The sequence below is a fragment of the Alexandromys fortis genome, unplaced genomic scaffold (genome assembly GCF_014885135.2).
Source record: "Alexandromys fortis isolate MF-2015 unplaced genomic scaffold, M_Fortis_MF-2015_v1.1 scaffold_208, whole genome shotgun sequence".
Taxonomy (NCBI): Eukaryota; Metazoa; Chordata; class Mammalia; order Rodentia; family Cricetidae; genus Alexandromys; species Alexandromys fortis.
Window position 1 is genome coordinate 647,172 of NW_026068082.1, and position 24,800 is coordinate 671,971.

The 24,800-nt window shown below is 47.0% G+C and overlaps 1 protein-coding gene across 1 annotated transcript in view; it reads right to left on the minus strand.

The window, feature by feature from the left end:
• The window catches only part of Kcna6 (potassium voltage-gated channel subfamily A member 6), a 34,267-nt gene that overhangs the window by 3,772 nt on the left and 5,695 nt on the right, over positions 1-24,800 (minus strand). The gene's annotated exons all lie outside the window — the stretch shown is intronic.

Here is a 24,800-nt window from a genome sequence, read left to right on the forward strand (position 1 = left end):
TCTCTCTCTCTCTCTCTCTCTCTCTCTCTTCTCTTCTCTTCTCTTTGTAAAATCCTCCAATAAATAACAGAAGACAGTTTGTCTATGAGAAAAGAAAAGGTTGCTTTGGAAACAAGAACCATTAAAAAAAAACACCCACAAAAATAAGGAAGGGGGTTCCACCTAAAATGTTAACCATTCAACGTCCAAGCAGAGACCATCCAAGCCTCAGAGAGGTGAGCGAAAGATTTGAAAGGGCCTCAGAAGAGGAGTCTTGCCAGAATCCAAGACCACATTCAACAGGATGGTACGACCTAGGGGAGCCAAGATGAAGGTGAAGTCCAGCCTAGTGTGTCTGCACACAGTAGGAGATTTACACTGCTGGCATGGCATTTACTGAGTCCTGTTCTCATGGAAACCAAATAGTGACAAGTACCTAGAAAGAGGCAGAACACAGGGAAGGAGATGCTTAGGAGTTCCAGGGGGAAAGAAATCGTGTGAGAAACAAAATATAATTTACCCCAGCCCTCTAGAGGTTTCTCCATGGGGAACACTATTTACACAGCCATGATAAAGAAGAACTGAATTCAGAGAAGTAAAAACTGACGCTTACACTACAGTGGGTGGGGAAGGTACACATGGGTGCTGTGTGTAGTGTGGAGAGCAGTGCTGGGTGGTATCTTGATGGAGGTGGGTCTTGTATCTTATCTGTTGCTTTCATTGGTTAATAATAAAGAAACTGCCTCGGCCCTCATAGGACAGAAAATTAGGTAGGTGGAGTAAACAGAAGAGAATGCTGGGAAAAAGAAGCTGAATGAGGAGTCGCCATGATTCTCCCGCTCCAAACAGACGCAGGTTAAGATCCTCCCTGGTAAGCCAGCTCGTGGGCTACACAGAATATTAGAAATGGGTTAGAACAATATGTAAGAGCTAGCCAATAAGAAGCTGGAACTAGCCGGGCCAGGCAGTGTTTAAAAGAATACAGTTTCCGTGTAATTATTTCGGGCATAAGCTAGCCATGTGGGCGGCCGGGTGCCGGGGACGCAGCCCAGCCGCTCCTAATTCAACAGTATCTTCCATAGTAGGGAATGGATTTTTTCTAAGACTTGGGAGACAAAACTTCGAAAGCAACACAAGTGTATTCCAGGGTGTGCAACCGTGGTCTAGACAAAACACAAGTGTATTTCTATGCATGCAACCGTGGATCTAGACAAGTCACAAGTGTATTCCAGGGAGTGCAATCGTGGTCTAGACAAAACACAAGTGCATTCCAGGGGGTTCAACTGTGGTCTAGACAAAGCAGCTACAGCAAAGGAGGGGGTGTTTCTAAGAGTGTAAGTGGGGGCATGAGGGCTGGGGGTGGTTGTTGTTGGGTATGAGGCTTGATGGGGAAGCTGGTCTTTTACAACTTAAACAAATGTTTCCATTTCCTTTTAGAGTAGTGGCTCTCAGCCTGTGGGTAAAGAGTCCATTGTGGAGGTGAAGCGGCCGTTTCATGGGAGTCACCTAAGACCATCTTCACATCAGATGTTTACATTACAGTTCCCAAAGTAGCAAAACTACAATTTTGAAGTAGCAACGAAAATAATTTTATGGTTGGGGGTCACTACAACACAAGGAACTGTGCTAAAGGGTTGAGGCACTAGGGAGGTTGAGAACCACTGTTTTAGAGGAGGAAACATAAATGAAAATTTCTCCAACCCAAAAGACACATTCTCAAGTTTGAAAAATATAAGCAACTTACAGTATTGCCAGATTTAGCAAAACAGGCAAAAACCAAAAGATCATCCAGCAAAATGTGAGTTTCAAAAGAGCAGACCGAAGTCTTTTAGGATAATTGTGTCCTAAATACTGAAGATGTTGCTCAAGTTTATCTGAAGATCGGGTTTATGAGCATCCTCCATTTTATCCAGCAACCCCATGTTCATTAGATCCACACCAAGGCCAGAGCCAGGATGGGCAGATCCTGACACTTACATAAAGAAGCAAGTTCTCATGGAAGAAAATAAAAAAAAAAAAAAAGCAGCAACTTTGGCAAAATCACGGCAAGATTAGAAGTTAGGAAACAGGAGTATGGTGTCTTCAAAACTGTAAGGAAAAACAACATCTATCCTGGAATTCCACATCCATAATCACACATGAGCTTGAGAACAGAATAAAGGCATTTGGCATGCCAAGTTCAAAACTGGACACTCACTCGTCATTTTTGAGGACACGGTGCACAGTTGGCTCCATTCAAACAAAAGCAAAGCAAGACTGAAGCACAGAGTCCAGGGAAACGGAAGCCCAACAGAGAGAAAGGGAAAGTGAATTCTCGGGATAACGGCTATACCGAGACGGAGCAAAAGTGGGCAAGGTAGAGTGGGAAAGTGGAAGGTTCCAGAATGGAAGACCTCAGTGGTGGGGGACCAATAGAGAGCCTGCTTGGAAAATGATCTAGAGGGGTTTCCCAACTGTGTCAGAGAGCCTGGAAAGAACCATAAATATGAACGCAGAAAATTAATCAGGTGGAGAAAATGAGGCAATTATTAACAAAGTGTTTACAAGAGATTAAACAAACATTATCATAATGCACTGCTCGGCAATGTGGAAAATAATACTTGATGGTGATAATGACATAAACGCCAATCTAAACAAAGCATTAAGCATTCGCCAGGCGCGTGGCTGCATCCGCAAAGACAAGAGCCAAAGTCCTGTGGCTCAAAGACGATAGGCTGACCCACAAGGCCCTCAATGGTCTCGCCCCACTGTATGACCCTGACATCATCCCTTTTGGTACCCCCACCTCACTCATTTTGCTCAGCAGAGAAGGCTCCTCCTGACTCGGGGCTTTTGTGCTGCTGTGTGTGCCCTTTGCATAGATCCATAGGGCTCACAGACCAACCCCGCAGGTCTTTGCTGAGACTCCCTCTTCTAGATATGCCCTCCAACTCCTTATGTAACACTGATTCTTCTCCGACACTCCCTACAGCACTGTAACTGGCGTTTGCTTATTCATAGCCATTTGCACTCAGCATAACACCACTATATGAGTGTGTTATATCATAATATATATATATTATAGCGAGATGTCATAGTAATATATATTAACCACACTTCCTGTTACTGTAACCAAGTCCCTAGAAGAAGCAAGTGATGGGAGCCACAGTTTCTTCTGGTTCAGCAGCATGTAGGTCATGGTGGCCCTGGGAGTCTGGAGGCAGGAGCTGGTCACATTTCATCCACAGCCAGGAAGCAGAGAACAGACAGGAAGTAGGGCAGGAACCAGTATGGTTATTTTAATCATAGACTTTGTTGTAGTTGAATGTACATGAGGTCCATGTACTTAGGCATTAGATGACAAGGTGGCACTGGGGGAGGCTGCAGGTCTTTAGGGGTCTAGTGGGAGGCCCTTGGGTTCTTGAGGGCTTGCTCTCAAAGAGGACACTGTGACCATACTTGCTCTCCTTTGCTTCCTGGCACTAGGCGAGCAGGTTTGCTCCACCATACACTGCCCCCACAGGTGCTGTTCCACCCCAGGCACTAAGCAACAGTGTCAAGGAGTCAGACCAGAACTTCTGAAGCTGAGCCAGGAGGAACCGGCTTACTTTATGAATTTGTTGTCTCAGATATTTGCTATGGTGACAGAGATAACCCAGACTTCCAGCCTCTGGAAGTGTTAGAACACAAAATCCTGTTGGTGTTGTTACCAATCTGTGGCAGTGGGCGACACAGCCTGGCAACGTGTGATTTGAGTAAGAGTGAGGCCTTCCCTGCATCTGGGAAAGAGATACAAAGGTCACAGGTCACTGAAAGGGAAAGAGAAAAGACCACACTGGCCAGACAGGGACATGCTGCTGAGTGTGATGATGCCCACAAGGAAGCATAGAGCCAGGCCAGAGGGGGCAGAAATACAGGGGTGACAAACCAAGACCAAGTACACTGAATAAAACACAGGATTCCCAGCTCCACTTGATCTCCAGGCAATTCTGCAAAATTTGGGAACTTAAAAACTGTTTTGTGTCTATGTATATCTATGTGCATGTGTGTGTGGATTACAGACACACACGTGTCACAATGTGTGTGGGCAACCTCATGTATCAGTCCTGGCCTTCCGTGTTGTTTGCCACTGCAGATACCAAGAGCCCTGGCCTCGAACTTCCAGGGATCCTTAGGACTCCACCTTGAGTCTCACCGTAAGGGAGCTGGGATTACAAGCACGCAATACCGTGTCCAGCTTTATGTGGAGTGGGGAATTGGGAATCTGAGCTATCTCCCAAGCTTGGTTCATTCTTATGCTGAGAATATACGCATCATTCGTGAGAGATGGAAACGAAGCTGTGAGTCTGTTGTTTTCTCTGGCATCCACCCAACACAAGTGCAATCTTCTAGAGACGATTTAGTGTACACACCTCAGTTTTTAAGGCATAAGAAATCTTCAGCACAGCAATCCTACCCTCAGACATTTATTCACGTGAAATCATAAGAGATAAATGTGTAAAAGTTGTGATATTTGTCGGTATATTGATTCTAATCATAAAAGAAACACATTTGGAGAAGAATGGTTAAATAGTATTTCTGTCCAAAAAAAAAACTGAAATCTTATGGTCTGTATTTATGTTAACTCTAATTCTATAAACTTCATCATAAAAATCGGAAATAAAAATCACCTGTATTTATTAACGTGAAAATATGTATAGAATATAGAGAGCTTAAAATGATAATTTCAAGTTTTGTTTACTAACTGTGCCAAACATACACACATGCATGCAAAAACATTCTTTGATAATCCTCTTTAAAGTTCTTTCTTTGCTTTTCATTTTTCTTCTTATCTATGGGGGGAGGCGTGTACGTGGCATCCGGGGCACAACTTTCCGGAGCCAGTCTTCTGCTCCCACCACGTGGGTCGAGATGCCTGAACTAAGGTCCTTGGCCTGGCAGAAAGTGCCTTCACCTACTGCAACCACTGTGAAGGAACTGAAGCAGAATTTGAGGTGTGACACACCAAGGAACTCCAGGCTCTGCTGCTCCAGGGTGTCCTTACTGGCCTTTTGTGCAGTTTTTGTTTTAGGTAGCTCAGAGCTTAAAGCAGGCGCAGGGAAACACTGGAAAGTACATAGAGTATCACTCACCAGTATCACCAGACGTGCTCCCCATTCAGAAGGTCTCCTGTCTGAACGGGAGCTCTTTGTAAGACATCCTTGAAAGCTAAGTTTGGTGGTAGAGGTACATTACCCACTGAGCCATCTTAATCCTCATGCCTGAATCAGGGTGGGGCATCCACGTAAGGACCCAGCAGCAGGTTACCTACAACAGTGGACTTGCTCCTTATCCTATTTTGCTATTGCTGTATCTACACTATGACCCTTCTCACACTAAAAGAGCCAAGGAGGAAGCTGGTTGCAGGAGATGCTGATTGATTTGTCTGTTTGGAGAAAGGGAGTTACCGCTATAGTTTGGCAATCCCCATTTTGTCCTTTCTTTTTATAACAGAGCAGGAATTTCCCCTAAAGAAGTCATCTCTGCGTTCTATCTCAGTTTGAGTTCTTTGGGCCACATGAGCGGCCACCTTCCCTCTGAGGTGTGTGTATGCACTGGACACAGCCAACCGAGCATGCCATCCCCTCGGTCTGATCATTTGTCCAGGTGGGATGCAGACTATTGAGGATCACATTACATACAGGCTTTGTTACACGGGGTAAGCACACGGATGAACAGGACTGAACAGAGTCCATAGAAACAGCCCCATAAGCTGGATGTGGTGGCCCACACCTATCATCTCAGTTCTCAAGAGGCTGAGACAGGAGGATTCCTAGGAGTTGAAGATCAGCTTGGGCTATATAGTGAATTGTAGGCCAGGCAGGGGTACACAGTAAAAAGAAGGGGGAGGACACAGAGAGAAGCAGATCCATGTAAGTATAGACAACTGGTTTTCCAGAATTCGAAAAGCGGTTGAATGGTGGAGGAGGAGCCAGGTGGTGGAAGCAGGATGGGTCAGCTGAGTAACCAGTATATTAAAAAAGTGTGTTGATGAATCTGACTTCATCAAAATTTAAAGCTATCCAACTAATCCTCTCACGAAGTTGAAAACAAAAGCCACTGACTCTAAGAAAATATTTGCAAACCACATCGTTGATAAAATATTCATTTCCAGAATTTCTGAAGGACTGTAAAAACTCAGTAGTTAAACAAACATTTAACTACTGAGAGTTGAGAAAAAGACCATATCACTGGAGAGATTACAAGTCAGGACAAGAGGGTGTTCCCTGTGTCAAAGAAAGGCAAATTAAAGACTGGAAGAACCATCACTCCATCCCTATCAGAATAGCTACAGTTACATACATATATTATATGTATCGTTTATCTGCATAATTTATAGTATATGCATGTGTGCTTGTATGTATCTGTTTTACATACTGACACCTGGCAGCATGCTTCATGTAGGCCGCACCTGATGAAAACATCAGGGAAGACTCTGCCATTGTGGCCTTGCTGTCAGCGTTGCTCCCCTCAGTAGCAGTCTCTGGTGACCTCCTGTGCAGGCTATTATTGCCCAGGTGCCAAGGGCATGAGGCAAGCCCAGAGGGGTATAGACCGGCAGGCCAGCCTTTCCCTTCGTTTCTGAATAAACCTATTTGCCACGTTTCTCCCCTTGAGGACTTCCTGGTCACCATTTTATGAAGGATGTTCCAGGAAAGAGATATTGCCTTACACATATACATACATGCACATACATGCACACATGTGGGCACACACATGCACATACAGAGGCATGTACTGCTCCAAGAAATCTCTGGGAGAGCTCTGGGACTAGCAAAGAGACTTTTAGCTTGAGCGAAGGGAATGAAATGAAGACTCTATAGCATGGAATCTGTCAGAGGATGAGAAGATCCCATCATCCCCTGCGTCTCCTATGCGCCTATCTATTTTCCAGGCCATCACGGAGTCTGCTCACTCTCGAGAGCTTTTGGAGAAAGTGTCTCTCACCCAGGACAGCAGTACCCCAAATACAAAGGTTCTTCAGAGCCCATACTAGGTCTATCTGTCCATGAAGCCCTAACAAGTGCTCAGCATGGAGCTATAGCCCCCGAATTTCTGCAACAGTCCCAGTCTGCTTGGTGCCAGGGGAGTGTGCTGCGGAAGGAGGCCCCAGCTCAGCCAGCTCAGGAGCACATCATCCAAAGCGGATTCATGAACAATCATAAAGGCAGCCTAAAGTCAGGTTGCTGTTCATTTTCACCAGTGTCAGTGGTAAAATGCATCTCCTGACCTGTGGACCACTCTTCCACCTCCCTCCAAAGCTGGCTACACACAGCCACCACCTCCACAGGGGGCTAGCCCTTTTCATTGCTACCTTCCCTTCAGCTGGAGGCTTCCCTCCCAAAGGGAAGCCCTGCTGAACTGGAAGCTGCAAATCAATAGTTGCCATTTTAAGCTCCTTAGCTTAGAAGTGTGAGTTACACAGCATTAGCTAACAGATACATTCTTGGTCTGGGAGTTGTCTTTCCTCATTTTTTTATTGTCCTCGTTTGTTTCTTTATTTGTTTGTTTGTTTTTGAAAGTCATTGTCAAGGCTGTGAAGAGAGCTCAGTCAGTAAAGCTATTGCCTTGCAAGCATGAAGACCTTAATTCAGTCCTCAGTACTCCTGTTTTAAACAAACAAAAAAGCCAAGCATAGTGGTGTGTGCTTATAATCCCAGCACTGGGGAGACAGAGACAAGAGACAGGAGATGGCTGGGCTCACTGGCCTGGCTGTCTAGCCTATATAGCAAGTCCCAGCAAAGTAAGAGACCCTATCTCAAAAATCAACATGGACAGCCTTCCTAAGGAATGGTACAGGATTGTCTTGGGTCTCCACATGCACATGCACTCACTCACACACACACACACACACACACACACAAATACACAAAGACATCATCATAAGCACCCAACAGCTCCCTGACATGGGTGCCCCTGAGAATGAAGAAGAGAACAGAGTGACCACAAGTAATTCCACACATGCCACTGTGGGGTCATTACATGATTTCCAAACCACATCAGCTTCAGAACAGAACTGTGGGGGAGAGAGGACTTATTGCTGGCTTGAATGAGAAGCCTTTCAACTACTGAGCCCAGATTATATGCTAAGCACCCCCCACCCCAGCCTGTATTGGAACATCCCAGGAATGCCTATGATATGAGATAAAGCAAGATAAAGTATGTCTCTTTTTATTTATTTTTCAGGAGGTGGTGGGTTGGGGATGGAGCCCAGGGCCTCACTCTACCACAGAGCCATGTCCCAGTCCTATAAACTCCCCCCCATTTTCTAGTTCATAAAAGACGAAAGATTTGGGGACTGACCCACAGTCCACGTCACCAAGGGCGAGCCAGGGCCAGACCAAGGTCAGCAGATGCTGAGACTTATGGGGTCTCTACTGTGCCGCACGCAGCACCTGGCTAGAGTCATCTCCCCAAAGTGTAAACTGGCACACGACCTCTTGGCCAAGGGAATGTGTGAATTGACCCTTTGGACAGTCCCACCTCTGTTGCATGACCGCTGTCACCGCCATGTGGCCTTGGGCCAGTAAAGCCATCATTCCACTCCTCAATCCTTTTTCTGTTAAACACCGCAGTACAGCCAGGGAAGGAATCAGATCCTTTCATCTCCCGTGACTTGGAAGATTTCTCTCTCTCTCCCACAGACGGGCTAGCCTGGACCAGCCATACCCACTAGTGCTTTTTAGAAGGGGTCACAGATTGACTCAAACTCAGTGGTAACTTAATCCACTGTGGAAATGGGTCAGGCAGTACCAGCCTGGCTGCCAGAGGCTCGGCATTATGGGTGAAGGGCAGGGAGGGGCTCCCTGTGAGGGCCTCTGGGCCACTCTGGCAGGTAAAGATTTACCAAGCCAGCTTTTCTGGGCCTCACACAGCAGCTGCAGCCACAGGAAACACTCTGCCAGCTGTCTGCCCCTTCCTTCCTTTGCTCAAGGAAGGAGAGTTGGCCTTTTCCCTCCTCCCTCCCGTCCTTCCAAATCTTCCTACCCAGCAGAAGTCACAGCTACACATGGGACTGTTGTGTAAGAGGAGAGAGGTACTGAGTCAGGGCTGCTCTGCTCGCTGAGAGGGGGCCATTTCCCGAGAACGGGAGCTGGAGATCACAAGTCACTGAGGACACAACCGTCCTCTGCGCCAACCCACAGTGCGCAGGCCCGGGGGCAGGAATCTGCTGACAGCGGCTTCAGCTTGGGGACAAAGCTGCACTATCACAGGTACAGGGGATGGAGAGACATAGTCTTGGTCCTCTGCCCTGCACAGCAGAGGTACTGCAAGGCCTACCTGCATTGACAGGGCAGCGAAGCTCCACCTCCTTCCTCCTCCAGAGAGAGCATCCCAGGCTGCAGAAGCCCCATGCAGAAGATGCCTGCAGTAACTGGGAGCTTCTCCAGGACGCAGCCTAGTCTGGGCAAGGGACAAAGGTTTGGAGGAAAAGAGGGAGAGGAAGATCGTCCTTGGCTGGATCAAGGAGAGAGGTTGAACCCATAGTTGGTGGCCAGCTGGGGTGGAGGTGTAGGGGGAAGTCATAGTTTGGGAGTATGCTTCCTTCTCTGGTGGAATTCCCATCAACCAGAGGATTCCCAGTTACAGTGACTCCAATCCTGTGTGGTAGCCTCACAGGAAGGACTCGGGTGAGCTGTGGGGCTTCTGAGGAGGTGGGTAGTGGACACAGGAAAGAGGGACACTCTTGAAGTGGATATGAGTTGGTGATGGGTGGCCATGGGGGAGAAAGGACATGGTGGTATGGTTGCTACAGTTTAGATGGGACTCCCTGGAACTGTGGAACTGCCGGACTTTCTATAGGGTATCAGCAGGGAAGAGGCTTAACCTGAGTCCAAGATCTGTTGTCAGACCACTGGAGTCGGCATGATGTGGCTGCCCAGGCTGCCCCTCAGTGCTGTCCCTTAACTGTGATGCAGGGTAGGGAATGGGAGGCAGCACAGCCGCTGACCTCTTGGGAGGCTGTCTGAGGACCAGGGGTGGCAACAGTGGCAACAGAGGCAGTGGATGGAAGCTATGGTTGTTTCTTCTGGACTGGTCTTAGGGGAAGGAGACTCCCCCTTTCATAAGGGCTGGGTTCAATGAGTGCTTGCCCATCATGTTATGGGCTTAATCTTCATCATTGCAAATAAGTATATACAAAGACAAATGAATGAATGAATGAATGAATGAATGACTGTTGCCTGGCATGGCTGACCGTGGGGTGGGTTGAGAACAAATGCTATGTCATTGTGGGCAGCTCGGGCTACCTCTCTTAGCCAAGGGCAATCATAATATTGTCTGGTCTGCTGGTCCTCATAGATTGTTATGTTAGTCTATGGTTAAAATTTTTTTAAAAAAGGAATTATACAAGAAGAGTCATTCAATACAAAGGAGTAACACCGCCACCACCAAGATTTCTCAGTCAGGTGGTACTGGATTCTAGAGTCTCATCTGAGTCTCTTGAGAAGCTTTTAAAATCCCAGACCTTGACATCAGTCTGGGTCAGTTATGTAAACGCAGGTTGGTAGACAGCAAAAGGGCAGGATGTGGGCCTGGAGCTCACTGAGGGTGCCTTTCTGGGGCCTTCCTACTCTTCTGATTTCTTGGTGCTACTGCTGGCATTGCCTGTGACCCAGCAGCATCTCGGACCTCCCCCAGCGCTGCTGTGTCCCCCGCGGTCTTCATCTGCAGAGACACCCAGTTCCCATCACAAATACTTGGGAGCAAATGCTTCCTCTTCCTCATTCTCTAAACAATCCTGAAAGTTCGCTCTGTGCTGCACTGCAAATTACCTAGGGATGATTTACAAAGAAACGGTGCCTGCCTGAGTATCCGTGGATGTTGGTATCTGTGAAGGTCTACAAACAAATCGTCCTCGGGGTCCAAGAGCTGAACACAGTCGGCAAGTGTGTTCTAGCAGGAGGGACCTCTCCTCTAAGGGAAGGTTCGCAGAACCTCCTGCTGGGGGCGAGGGAGGGACGACACACCTCCCAAAGCTCTTACTGCTTTGTGCTCTGGAGGCGGGGTTACTCTGGTTAGCCAATCCCGTTCCTCCCGCTCCACCCAGTGGTGAATTGCCCAGGCAAAGACGGAGGGCAGTGTAAGACAGGGAATGCAAATGAACTATGGTAACCAGCAGCGCCCATAAGCCTTCATTCAGTGTCTGTCTGGCGCCTCGATTTCCCAAGCGGTTCCAGCATTCATCAACAGCTTGTTTGGGGATGCTCGCTTCACACTCTCTAAGACACCTCTGCTCCGTTCACTGATGCATGAAAACACACGTGTGCACACACAGACACAGACACACCCAGACACACACACACACACATACACACGTACACGTCGACCTCATAAAACACAGCAATGAGAAAAAAGGAGAACACAAAAGCCTACGAATTCCTATTAGCGACTGTGTCCCAGGGGCTGTTCAGTTCAGTTTCTCCATCTCACCGGGGTGATATGAGCTTAGCAGTTGAAAGAGTTACTCCAGGCACTGACTATCTAAAGTCAAGATGCCACCACCTTACTTCCCAGCATGAGATGGGTGAGCGGTGGGCAACTGGGCAGATAAGATGGGGGTATGCACAGTATACAGCATTTATTCATTTATTCCAGATGGGAAAAGCTGGGGCCTAGAAAATGACGACACCTGCTCCAACTACTTGACCGTGGGGAGCCCATGGAGAGAGTTTTACGTGGGAGCAAATATCTGTACTAAATGTTCTCTGGGTTGGCATTTCTGTCCTGCTGTCACTGAGAGCTTGGGTAGTATGAGTTGTTCTTTATTTTATTTGTATTGTATTTTTAAAGACTTTTAAAAACAATGTTTAATTATGGGCAGGTGTATAGGTTCTGCACGTGGGTGTGTTCCACGAGCACAGATGAGCACAGATGCCTGCAGAGACTAAAGATATTAGATTCCCTGAAGCTGGAGCTACAGATGCTTGTGAGCTTCCCAGTTTGGGTACTAGAAACCAAACTTGGGTCCTCTAGAAGAGTAGCAAGTGCTTTTAACTGCTGAGCCATCTATCCAACCTCTCTATTGTATTTTCTTTTTTAGTAAATTGATTAATTTTCTTACTTTTCTTTCTTTTTTTTTGTTTGCTTACTTGTTAATGATAAGTCTCAATTAGCCCAGGCTAGTCCTGAGCTCACTAGGTAGTCAACGATGATCTTGAACTCCTTTCTGATCCCCCTGCCTCTACCTCCCAGGAGCTGTGATTACTGGGGTTGTGCCCAGCATGTCTGGATTAAGATGTCTTTTAAATGATGCACGGTGTGACTTCTGCAGTAAAACAGATGCAGGGCTAGCAGGGCTAGAAGAAAAGCATGAGGAAATTGCACCTCAGTGTCTTGGTTGTAAGACTCTGGAGCTATTTTTTTTTCTCCCTTAAACTTTTTGAATTGATTTTCATGAGTGGAGATGGCTCCTTTTGGAATCAAAACTCAAAAAGTTTGTTTCTGGCAACATATTCTAGGTCAGACAGCAATTCAGAGGCCCACTGTGCTGGTTAGTCTTGACTGTCAACTTGACACCATCTAAAGTCACATGGGAAAAGAGTCGTCATGCATGATAAATTTCCGGCATCAGATTAGCATGTATGCATGCCCGTGGAGAATGTCTTTCGCTTAATGAGGGATTATTTGGATTAGGTTGGCCTGTAGGCGATGTCTGTGGGAGACTGTCTTCATTGCTAATTGCTGTATAAGAACTCAGCCCATTGTGGCAGCAACATTCCCTAGGCAAGGGATCCCGAAGACTATGTGGGAGGAAAAGACTAGCTAAGCAATAGACATGCGTGCATTCATGTATCTCCGCTCTAAACTGGGCATATGATGTGATCAGTCGTGTTAAGCAACTGCTGCCTGCCTTAATTCCCCTCCACTAATGGACTGTAACGCGGAACCATGAGCCAAAATAACTCTTTTCTCCCTTGGGTTGTTTTCATTGGGGTATCTTACCATAGCAACAGAAATAAAATGAGGACACCCACCCAGGTTTTCCACGCTGTCGGGTCCTACCCTGTAAACTGAATGGGAAACAGGAACCAAGAAAGATTAGTGAATACCAAAGAGTGACAGGACAAGGTAGAATAGGCTCCAACCTAAGCTTCCTGAGCAAAGTTGCTTTCTACCCTAGAGCCACTGCACGGCACCCAACACAATGTCTGTCTCCCCTTTGAAGGTACTCTCCCAGGAATAGAGAGCCAGTTCTGACTCTGTTTAAGGAAGCCAAAGCACTGTACCAACTCCCCGCCCCCCCTACCATGGGCTCCTTTCCAAAAGCCGGAGATGCTGCTTAGCATCTGGCTGGTTTGCATCCCCTGTTTCTCCTTAATATAGAAGAGTCTTTCCATGCCCAACATTTTTCCAATCACAATGCCAAGGTGTGCGGCACAGCCAAAAAGCAACGCGTGTTTATTTTGCAATGTCAAACTAGACAGAAGGATCTGGAAACACTTAATAACTAAGATAGACCTCATCTAAGAGAAAAAGAGAAAGGAAATAAAGAAGGGAGGGAGGACGGGAAGGAAGGGGGAGGGGTGGAAGGGAAAGCGGTGAAAGAAGGAGGGAGAAAAGCAGACAAGCAGGTTTATTGAACCAGATACTAGAGAAAATTATTATGTCTCTCTTCAAACTGTCCTCTATGACCTGCTCAGAATATTTTCCAATGGTATGTTCTGCTCGTTGTGTCTAAAATGGAAAGCTGAAACATGTATATGAGCTCTGAAACACAATTATACTCTAGGAAGTTGAAATTGGAACAACCTCATCTCTTTTTCTTCAAAGAGTGATAGCTACTTAGCAATCATAGCCGCTGTGCCCTTCAATAATGGTGCCTGGGCAGCCACAATTTTCAGGCAGAAACTCAATGATGTAATCCAACTACTTCACATCATGGGTCAAGACCATGGGCCAGAGGATGAGGTTCATGGTCAGTACATTCTAGGTTAACAACAAGTGACTTCCTGAAGGTCATGCAAAAGGATCCAGGATGACACTAGATTCCCATCTGATCTGACTATGCCTGGATTTAAGGATGAGAGTAAGCAAATGTCAGAAACATTCTGAAGGTTCAGAGAGTTCAGAAAAGGAGCAATTACCACAGCACCAACAGGCAAGAGTAGCTACTTCCTCTCTCCTTTTGTTTCAACATGGAAAGGAAACTACACCAGACACCTTTAAGAGGGTTGATACACAACCACAAATGGTCTGTGTGGAAAAACTAATGGCCGGGGCTCCCATGAACTCAAATACAATAGAAGAAGCTGCCAATCTCAAGAAGTTTCTAAATAATTTGTTTGGATTATACTCTTCTGTGGGCTTCAAATAAATTACCTTTCAAGACAGTAAGAGGTTGGAGATGCTATAGTACAAAGTGATTTGAAGAATACCAGATGAAAGAATTAAGAGGAGCTTAATTGCTGCGAGGCTTCTCAGGACATTTCTTTTGTGTTTATGTGCAGTGTGTACCTCTACAAAGCAGCATTTCAGAGACCAGAGCCTGGAGGTGCTTTTCACATGGAATGTCATGTTCTACATAGTTGACATGCTCTACACAGTTGGCTAACTCTGAGATGGGTTATTCTAGGTCAGATGTTTGGGTGAGCATCTGAGGAGAGGACCAAACAGGAGGGAGGAAGTTGAAGGTGCAACAGGTGACATGTGACTCGGACATGGGGCAAACAGCAAAGATCCTCAGACACAAACTGCTTCAAGGAACTGACACTCAGGTGATGTTTCCTGAGAGTTTTCTGAAGAGGCCTGGCATCTTATTCAGCAGAGCAGAGCAATGAGTCTCAAGACTTTCAGATTCATAGTCCCCTCTTCTCTCTTTCCCCCTCTCTTCTCATCCCTTCCTTTCTCCCTCTTCCTCTTCCTTCTTCTCCTTCCTCCCCCACTTCTTGCTGTCCTACAACCCCAGTATTGAACCTGGAGCTTCTAGCATGGGAGGCAAGAGGTGTGCACATGAGCCACAACCCCAGCTTTCTTGATACCTTTAGAGGCAGGGGCCTTTAGGAGTCCAGGCTAGCCAGAAACTCACTCTGTGGCTCATGCAGGCTTTGAATTTCCAATCTTTCTCCCTTAGCCTCTTGAGTATTGATTGTAGGCTTGTGCCATCATCCATGGATAGTAGTTTCTTTCGGCCTGACTATTCCGCTATTTTGCCCTAGTCTCTATGTGTCTTTAAGTGAGTTCAGCTGACTTACTTGCAAATTAAAGATGGTCTTAAAAGACTTTATACAAAGCAAAGGCTTTATTTGCAGATTAAGTCATAGTTTCCACTGACTTGTAATCCCAAAGAAGAATGTTGACGTCATACACACCACCAACAGTGCCTTCAAGAGTCTGCTGGGTGCTGCAGGAAGTACCCTACCTCTACCTGTGCCTCAAACAACCTTTTCCAGTCATTCTCCCCAGCAAGAACAGCCCAGATGTCAGGCGAGAGATACACTGAGCCATGTGAGCTGTCCACACTCAGCTAGTTCGCAGTTCCGTGGGAGGTGTGCTCTGACCATGACATCCTGTCATTCATATTCTTCCTGCTAGGCGCTTATCTAAGCCCTTGGCATTTTGAGCATGGAAGCCATTTTCTCTAAAGGGATGATGTCAAAGCCTCTTGAACAGGGCATCCTTGTTAAAGCCAAGTGTTTGATGACTGCAGAGCTAGCCCATGGTCACTTAGATGAGAACATGAAAATGTACAAAGTACTACAGGAGGGGGGGAGAAAGAGGGGAGGGAGGTTATCAAATTTTGCTATATGTCAGGCTTCCTGGGTGCCAGACAGGACCTGGGTGCCAGACAGGACCTGGGTGGACAATATCTCCCATGCTTCTATAAGAGAATTCTATTCATCATTAGGCTTCTGAGAAGAGAACAACTCAGAGAGGCTCCTAACTCTCCCAAGTCATGCAGCTCGCAGGATGTAGGTGGCAGTGCCTGATACTGAATTGCTTCACAGTAGGCAAACTCTAGCCTCTTCCTGCATTGTCAGATGGCACTAGCATCAGGACCACACCCTCACCCAGCATGGCCCAGGGTGGGAAATGTCATGCTGCACACTTGCAAATGTGTCACCTTGGGGGTCCAATGCAGCTAGGACTCTTTCTCAGAGTTCCCACTCTGAACCATAAACTTCAAAAAAATGCCCCCTTGTTTCTCCAATGGGAGAAAAGAATCTAGGATCTGTTTGGTTATAGCCAGAATTTCCTTTGGTTCCAGTAGAGGGAGAGTTAGGATTGTGGATATAATAGGAAGTCAGGGCAGGAACTTAAGACAGGAACCTTAAGGCAGGAACTGGAGCACAGGCATGAAGGAGTGTCACTTGCAGGCTTGCTCCTACCACTCACTCAGACTGCTTTCTTCAACAACCCAGGACCACTTGCTCAGGGACTGTGTAGCGACTAACGAGCTAGGCCTGCCCACATCAAATGTCAATCAAGACTTGCCTACAAGCCAGTCTGATGGAGACATTTTCTCAATTGAAGTTCCCTCTTCCCAGACTCTAGCTTTTGTCAAGTTGACAAAACTTAACTAACACACACCTCCTGGGGAAAATGAGGCAGACACACCAAATGAAGAAGGCCCATGGTGAGGGTTGTTTTTTAATATCAACTTGATCTAATATCTTCTTACTGGAGGGGGGAAATATTTGGAAGACAGGGAGAGTACAGCCCTTTAGCTTCTGACTTTCAGGAACAGCAGATATCCCCAAGGAGTGATAACTTACAAGAGGTCTCTTCCTCTCAGAACTCTAAAGCTGTAGCCCTGACTGACTGTAGCCTATAGGTAAATCTGGTGGGGGGGGGGGTGAGGAGAGATCTTACTTCCCTCCGGAGGCACTTACCCCGGGGCAGTGACAACCCTGCACACATCTAACTTGTGGTTAGAACAACAGGAGACTTATCTAAAAGCTTGTATGGGTCACATTTGCATCATTGAGAGCAGCCCAAAGATGGAAAGAATCTTTTTGGCTCATGGTTTCAGAAGGCTCAGCCAATGGCTCCTTGACCTCTTGCACTTGGACAGAAAGAGTTGTGTAGCCCAGGAATTGTTTTATATCTAGGTAAACAGGAAGCAGCCAGAGAGAATAGAACTGGGGTTGGGATATACTTTGTAACACAGAGCATTGAACACTCGACCATCATGGTCCAAACCATTTTCAAGCACATCCCCCTGAGTGACCCATTTCCTGTGCCTGGGATTCACCTCCTCAAGTTCACACCACCTGCTGGGGATCAAGCATGCAGTACAGGAGCTAGAAAGCATTACATATTCAAGCCACAACACAGCAGAAGCCCACTGAGAACATCCTAGGCAGAGAGGCAAGTGAGAAGCCTGGACTTATAAAAAGAGCCCTATAACTCCACAAGAACACATCCTTCTTCCTCCCACCTCCAGAGCAACAGGGTGCAGGGAAGACTCCTGGCTCCCAAGGGCTTCAGCAAACCTTGGCGTTCCTGGATAAGATGCCAACTCTCTGTGCACCTTCTTTTATCCCCCCAAACATAGATATCTCTAACAAGCTCTTACTTTCCTCATTTCCAATCTTTGACCATTCCCTTACTCTAGTCACTAAATTTAGCAGAAAACCCCAACCTCAAAGGTTAAAGAAACTCTTTGACGGGTGATAGCGGAAGCCCGACGCTTGGCTGCTGAAGCCAGCCCTCTCAAGCCTCTTTGCTCAGGGGTGAATACCACTGGTACTCCCAAGGGCAACACTATTTAGCCATTTCATAACATAGGAGACTGTCAGCTTGGGGGGGTCCCCAGCAAGGCCTGCTGGAAAGAGAGATGGGAAAGATAAAATTCAAAGTCACTTCATTATGTTCCTATGGGCCACCTTTCCAAAAAGTATTTTTAGATAGGAAATGAACGAATGGGTTATACACTTCTGTTTAATTCCTATACTCCTTCGGCTTCCACTTTCTGTAGGAAGACAGTGAGACCACATAATAAACAGGGGTCCCAGAACCAGTTCTGCCCAAGGTCCTTGCCGTCTTGAAATTTAATCATTTCGGTTCTCTGCCCCAGTTTCCTCTTTCTTAGAGGGGACATTTAGTGACCCCCTCGTAGCTCCCACACCCCATCCGTCTGCTGCCTTCAGAACTAACTGCTCCTCGTGCCGCTCAGGAAAGGAAAGTAAGATCGCCCAGTCTTGGTTTAGTTAGAAGCAAACTTGGTTCTTTAAGAACTTCCCATGATATCCAGCCCAGCCTTACGAGATGCACCTGCACATTTCTGCGCATGCGATGACAGCCTAGGGGAGATTATTTAAAGAAAGTCTGCTGTAGGCTGAAAGACTCCTCTAGTTTCTGGCACAACCAAGAGCTACCCAGAAGCTTTTTTTTTTTTTTATTGAAATGGTTGCAGCCAGCAGGGACACTCTCTTCCTTTGAGGATGCAGGTGGCTTGCGGGCTGCCAAGTGGGCCCCACAGCTAGTCAGAGCTGGCTCCAGCCTTTAACTGGCAGTTTCATCTGGGCCTCACAATGCTACCTTGCGAAGCCAGTGGTATTTGCTTCCCTGTTTTGCAGATGTCAGAGCTGAAGCTCGGTGAGGTTAAATGAGGTACAGAGACTCAAGTCCAATTTTAAAGGCAAACAAACCATGCGGTTCTTAATCCAAAAGCGGCGGGGGTGGATTTGTGCGGCCCTGCTTTAAGCTGGATCCTTCAGGAGACGTTTTCGGGATGGAAGAAGTGAGTTGGGATTGGGCAGACATTCTGGATGGTGTGACGTACCCCCCAAGGAGAACCAAGGTTCTTAAATAGAGACAAGAAAATGGAAGCAAGCGTATTCATGTTGCAGAATCCCCTGTGTGTGTGTGCTCCATCCTAAAGGAGGGCAGAGTAGCTGGAGCAGATCTTAGAAATGGATGCTAATGGCTGTCCATCAGTGAAGTAGAGTGTTCACAGGGCAGCATGAGGGTGGCTGGGGAACGAGAGAGTGGTGAGGAGGAGATAATAGTGATCACAGTAACACAGTAACAAAGGGCTCAGCAGAAAAAAAATCCATATATAAGATGAATGCACAGACAGATGTAGGCATATAGAGAGATGCAGATGTGGATGCAGTGAATACAGATGCAGGTGCCACCGTGGGTGTAAATGCAGGCACATTTATGTCAATGCACAGATGCAGGTGCATATGCACACAAATGCCCACACAGAACAGGTGCAGACGCAGGTGTAGATAAACACACAGGTGCAGATTCAAATCCATGCTTAGATACAGAAGCAAATGCAGACATAGATGCAGGTGCAGGCACAGATATCAATGCGGACAGATACAGACCAGAGATGCGGTCGTAGATACAGACAAACATAGATGGAAATGCCAATGCAGACAAATACAGATGGAGATGCAATCGCAGATGCAGACAGACACAGATGCAAATGTAGATAGGGACACAGAGAGATATAAATGGACATGCAATAGCAGATGCAGGCTGCAGACATCAATGCAGATAGATACATATGGATGGAGATGCAAGAGCAGATGCAGACAGACACAGATGCAGGTACAGATACCAATGCAGACAGATACTGCAGACAGACCCAGATGCAGGTAGGAGTAGACACCAGTGCAGACAGATATGGATGGAAATGCAATAGCAGATGCAGACAACACAGATGCAGGTACAGATACCAATGCAGACAGATACAGATGGATGGAGATGCAAGAGCAGATGCAGACAGACACAGATGCAGGTACAGATGCCGATGCAGACAGATACTGCAGACAGACCCAGATGCAGGTAGGAGTAGACACCAGTGCAGACAGATATGGATGGAAATGCAATAGCAGATGCAGACAACACAGATGCAGGTACAGATACCAATGCAGACAGATACAGATGGATGGAGATGCAAGAGCAGATGCAGACAGACACAGGGGCAGGTGCAGATAGCAATGCAGACAGATACAGATGGAGACACAGGTGCATAAACATAGACTTAGGCACAGACACAGATGCAAATGCAGATGCCAACACAGATGAAGATGCAGATACGAAGCTTATGCACTTTCGAAGCCCATAGAGAAAACCAAAAATACTTGAAGCTTTTCTGTCAGAGTTAAACTGACAGATAAATAAAAATCTCTACAGTCAGGAGACACCCCCTTGCTCTTCTTACTCAGTACCAGAATCACCTTGCCATGCATTCTGTTCTGTAACGTTGGCAATGAACCATACATAGCTATGAGCCCTTGAGCATGTCACAACCCCTCTTGCCTCTGTTTCTCCTATTCACCAAAGAGGATAACTACCTGCCTGCCTGCCTGCCTGCCTACCTACCTAGGTTTGCTATGTGAATAGCCAAAGTAATCAGTCTTTAAATTTTATTATTTTATGGGTATGGGCGATTTGCTTACTTGTATGTGTGTGCATTGTGCTCGTATCTTGTGCCTGCAGAGACCAGAAGAGGGTGTTGGATCCTGTGGAACTGAAGTTACAATTGTGAATACTATGTGGGTCCTGCGACTCAAACCAGGTCTTCTGGAAGAACAACCAGTACTGTTAACCACCGAGCCAACCCTCCGGATCCAAAATAGGCAATCTTCAAGCAGAGATTACTCTCTTAAATACTTTACATATGCTAACTCATTCAATCCTCAGAACAGCCCTATCAGGTCAAAGTTATTATCACCCCTCCCCCCATGTAAAAGAAAGGGAAACTGAGTCATGGGACAGTTTCACACCTGCCTGGTGATGCATAGCAGGGAAAGATTTGAACCAGTGTCCTGGATCTATACCACTTTGCTCTAAAGCCTAATTGCAAAGAACCCTGACTGGGTTTCAGAAGCTCGTAAAGGAAAAGAAGTGTTGTGGCTCCTTGCCCTTGAGAGGCTGCAGAGTACATCAGCTTCCCTGGCGAGGGTGAAGCCACAGCCGGAGTTCTGCATGCACAGACCCATTAGCTTCCTTGGACAAGGGTAAGGCCACAGCCAGAGCTCTGCATGCAGAGTGCCAGCAGCTTCCCTGGCAAGGGGAAGGCCACAGTTCTGCATGCAGACTGCCATCAGCTTCCCTGGCAGGGGTGATGCCATAACCGGAATTCTGAAGCTGCTTACCCATGGGCTTGCTTTCTAAGGGTGAAGAAGACAGCACCACCTTCCGTCCTCCCAGTCACAGGATGGTCAGGCCGTGTATTCCCTCAAAGCACATCTCTGCCGCCAGGAGCAGGTTTGCCTGTCTCCAGGAGACAGCGGTTGTCAAACCCCCAGAGAACAGCAAGCATGTCAAAAATAGCAGCGCTGGCAGACTGCGTGGCTGCAATTTCCTTTTGAAATGTTGACTTTGCGTTCACCAAAGAGTCCAGGACTGAATGCAGTTCACGCAGCCAGCAGCAGACTGCTTAAGGTCCCAGGATGTTTTCTAAGGGCAGGCGTCTGCACAGAGGAGTCTAAAGGGGGTGTGAACTGCAAATCGTACAGTTTAAACGCATGGATCTGTGGGCTTGTCTAAGGGAAATTCTCTCTGTAGTATCAGTGATGAGGTTACAGTTGTATTTAAAAAAAAATGTTATAAACCTGAGTAGGGCTAGGCCCCAAACAGGTCAAGGTTAGGCCAGCATTAACATTGCGTTTCTGTCTAGCAGGCTTCTTCTCTCCCTTTTTTTCTGTGAATGAGTCAGTATCGTGAAGAAAAGACCCTCAACCCTGGTGGAGAGCTGGCAGCTCCACTCCTTCTGCAGGGCCACCGTGTAAACAAGGGCATGAGAACAAAGCGGGACCAAGAGGGTAGAAGAATCACTTTCCAGCTCAGAGTAAAGATACTTGAAAACATCCCAGTCTCCAGCCCCACGAGGCCCTCAAGCCCAGAGCAGGAAAACGACAGCATGAGAAACAGGCTCCCATCTGTCCTCATCCCAGTGGCCCGTGTCTGGCAATATGTGCCCTCGCTCCAGTGTCCTGTGCTCCAGGCCTCATCCTGCTAGGAGGTACCCGTGCAGAGGAGTCTAAAGGGGACGAGGGCTGTGAATCCTTCCGTGGAATGCATGTATTTCTCTTTCTCCTGTAAGCGACCATGACACATCAGAAGGAGAAGGACACACTTCCCTTCCTCAGGCAAGAGCGCACAGTCAAGACCAATCAGAGTTAGAACAGCAGTTCCAGCCACACGGTCCAGGGAGTATGACATCTCCTGGGAAGCTTTCCTGGCATCCACAGAGAGATGCAAGGTGAGAGAAATGTTGCCGCCAGCAAAGCCCTGGGCGGGGTTGTGTGCAGAAGGCAAGCGATAGGATTGGGAGGTGTCATGTGGAGGGAAAACCCCAAAGGAAGAAGGTCAGGGCTCTGTGGGCACCAGGCAATACAAAGAGATCAGTTCCAAGGTCTAACAGACCATATGAAAAGTATGATAAACTCCAACCACGTCAAATTAAACCAAACCCTAGAGGATTGCCAGCCCCCATCACACAGCGCTAGTGAGGGTTAATGGAAGAGGGTGAAAAATAACTAAACTTAGTTCTTGATGCTTAGAGATGCGAGGATTTCGTGGTTTGGGGGCTTTGTGGGGTTGCTTTGCTTTGGAACGAAGTATAAACTCCTTGAGCAAGTCCTTGACCCTACTCCTGTAAACCACAACACATGCAGCGCCTGCTTCCCCCCCCCACCTCCAGAATGGCCTGCTGGGTCTTGAGAGCAACGCTAAGCATGTGAATCTCATGAAAGCTTGACAGTTAAAATAAAACACCCCAGCACCTGCAACATACACTTACACACACTCCACACATACCACATACACACCAAAAACATACACATACCACACATGACAGTCATATACCACACACATATATACACACACATACACACACTACACACATAGCCACAGACACCCCACACACGTACACATACACCTCACACCACACACACACTACATACACAGATACCCCAAGACACCACACACACAACACATACATACTACACATACAGCACACACACCACAGAAAGACATGCACACACCACACACTACACACATACAAACTCAACACAGACACTCCACAGAGACCCCACAGACACACACACACATACTACACACGTACTCCCCCACACACACCCCACAGAGACCCCACAGACACACACACATATACTACACACATACTCCCCAAAGACACATACACCACACAGAGACTCCACAGACACTACACACACAAACATACATATATCTCACAGAGACCTCACAGACATACAACATCACACAGATATCCTACACACATACATACACACACAACAAACATACACCTCTTACACCACAGACACATACACACCTCACAGAGACCCCATAGACACTACACTCACACATGTACCACATATACACCATAAAGAAACATACGTCTCACACACCACAGACACATACATACTACACACACACACACCCCAGATAGACCATACAGACACCATACACACACATATACACACACCACATACCACACAAAAAACTCACACATACCATAGGCACACACATATATACATACCACACAGCACATACACACATACCACACACCTCACAAACACCACATGCACACACCCCTTGCCCCCTACTCCCCGCAGAGCCCTCATAGTCACCTTACACACACACATACCACACATGACACATACCAAAGACACACATATACACACCCCATAGAGACCCCACACACGCACACACATCACATACACATTCCACAGAGACCCCAAACACACACACCACTCACACTAAACACCCCCCACAGAGACCCCATGCATACTACATACACACATACCACATACACCACATGCACACACACACCAACACACACATACCACACCACAGACACATGCCATGCATCCCACAGCACCCTCACAGACAACACACATACACACACACATACACACACCACTTCTTGGTATTTTGTGACAGCTACAAAGAGCAGCTACGGGATAACTAAAGTTGCAGAAGAAAAAGTCTGACACAGATTGTCCGCGTGGTCCATCCTTTTGAGTTATAAAACCAGACCCTGTACCAGCTCATGGGAAGACTTAGGTCATTAGGCTCGTGTCTCTCTCACCCGAATCATAGGACTTTCAACACATCTGGTTTAGAACAGTTCTGCCACCCTCTAAAGTTCTCTGGTGCCAGTTTATAGCCTATGTAGAACCCTGTGTGTCTGATGGGCCACCAGGACGTCTGGATGAAGATGGGGCTTCACCCTAAGCTCCAGGGAGGGGCAGTCTACACCCTCGCCCTGTGGTCTAGTCAGTGAATCTGTCTTTCACATCAAGAAGCATCCCCTGTATTCTACATCACTGAGAATGGTGTCTTTCCTCTTGCTCTGCCTTGGGGACACAAGGAGCCAGCCAGAGGCTGAGCGAGCCTTCAGTGAGTGCTGAGTAGTTATCAGATCTGCCTCGCGTCCTCCCGGCAGCCCCAATTTTCTCTGCTCCACCATTACTACCGTTTCCTTGACTCCAACGTCTCTGCAAGGCTCCTGAGGTTGGAGGATCCTCAGAAGGACATACTCCATGCTAAATGGCCGAGTAGCTGAGACTCAGATTAGTTATCTAGATATCATCTCTATTTCTGTCTCTCCCCCACACTCGTTCCTCCCTGCCACCTTTCCTCTTTTCTCTGAGCATTTTCATGTTCAAGAAATTTCTAGAAGACATTTTACTAGCCGCACGATATCATCTTATTGTGTAAGTGAAGCTCCTCCAAGAACAGAGAATATGCAAGGGAAATACGGTACCCTGAGATGCCAGGGAAACAGGGAACCTTCTTAGCAAAACCCTGATCCCAGCTGTCCTGTAGTTCAAATCATGGCTCTCACAGTTATGCCAAAATGGCTCCCAAAAGCC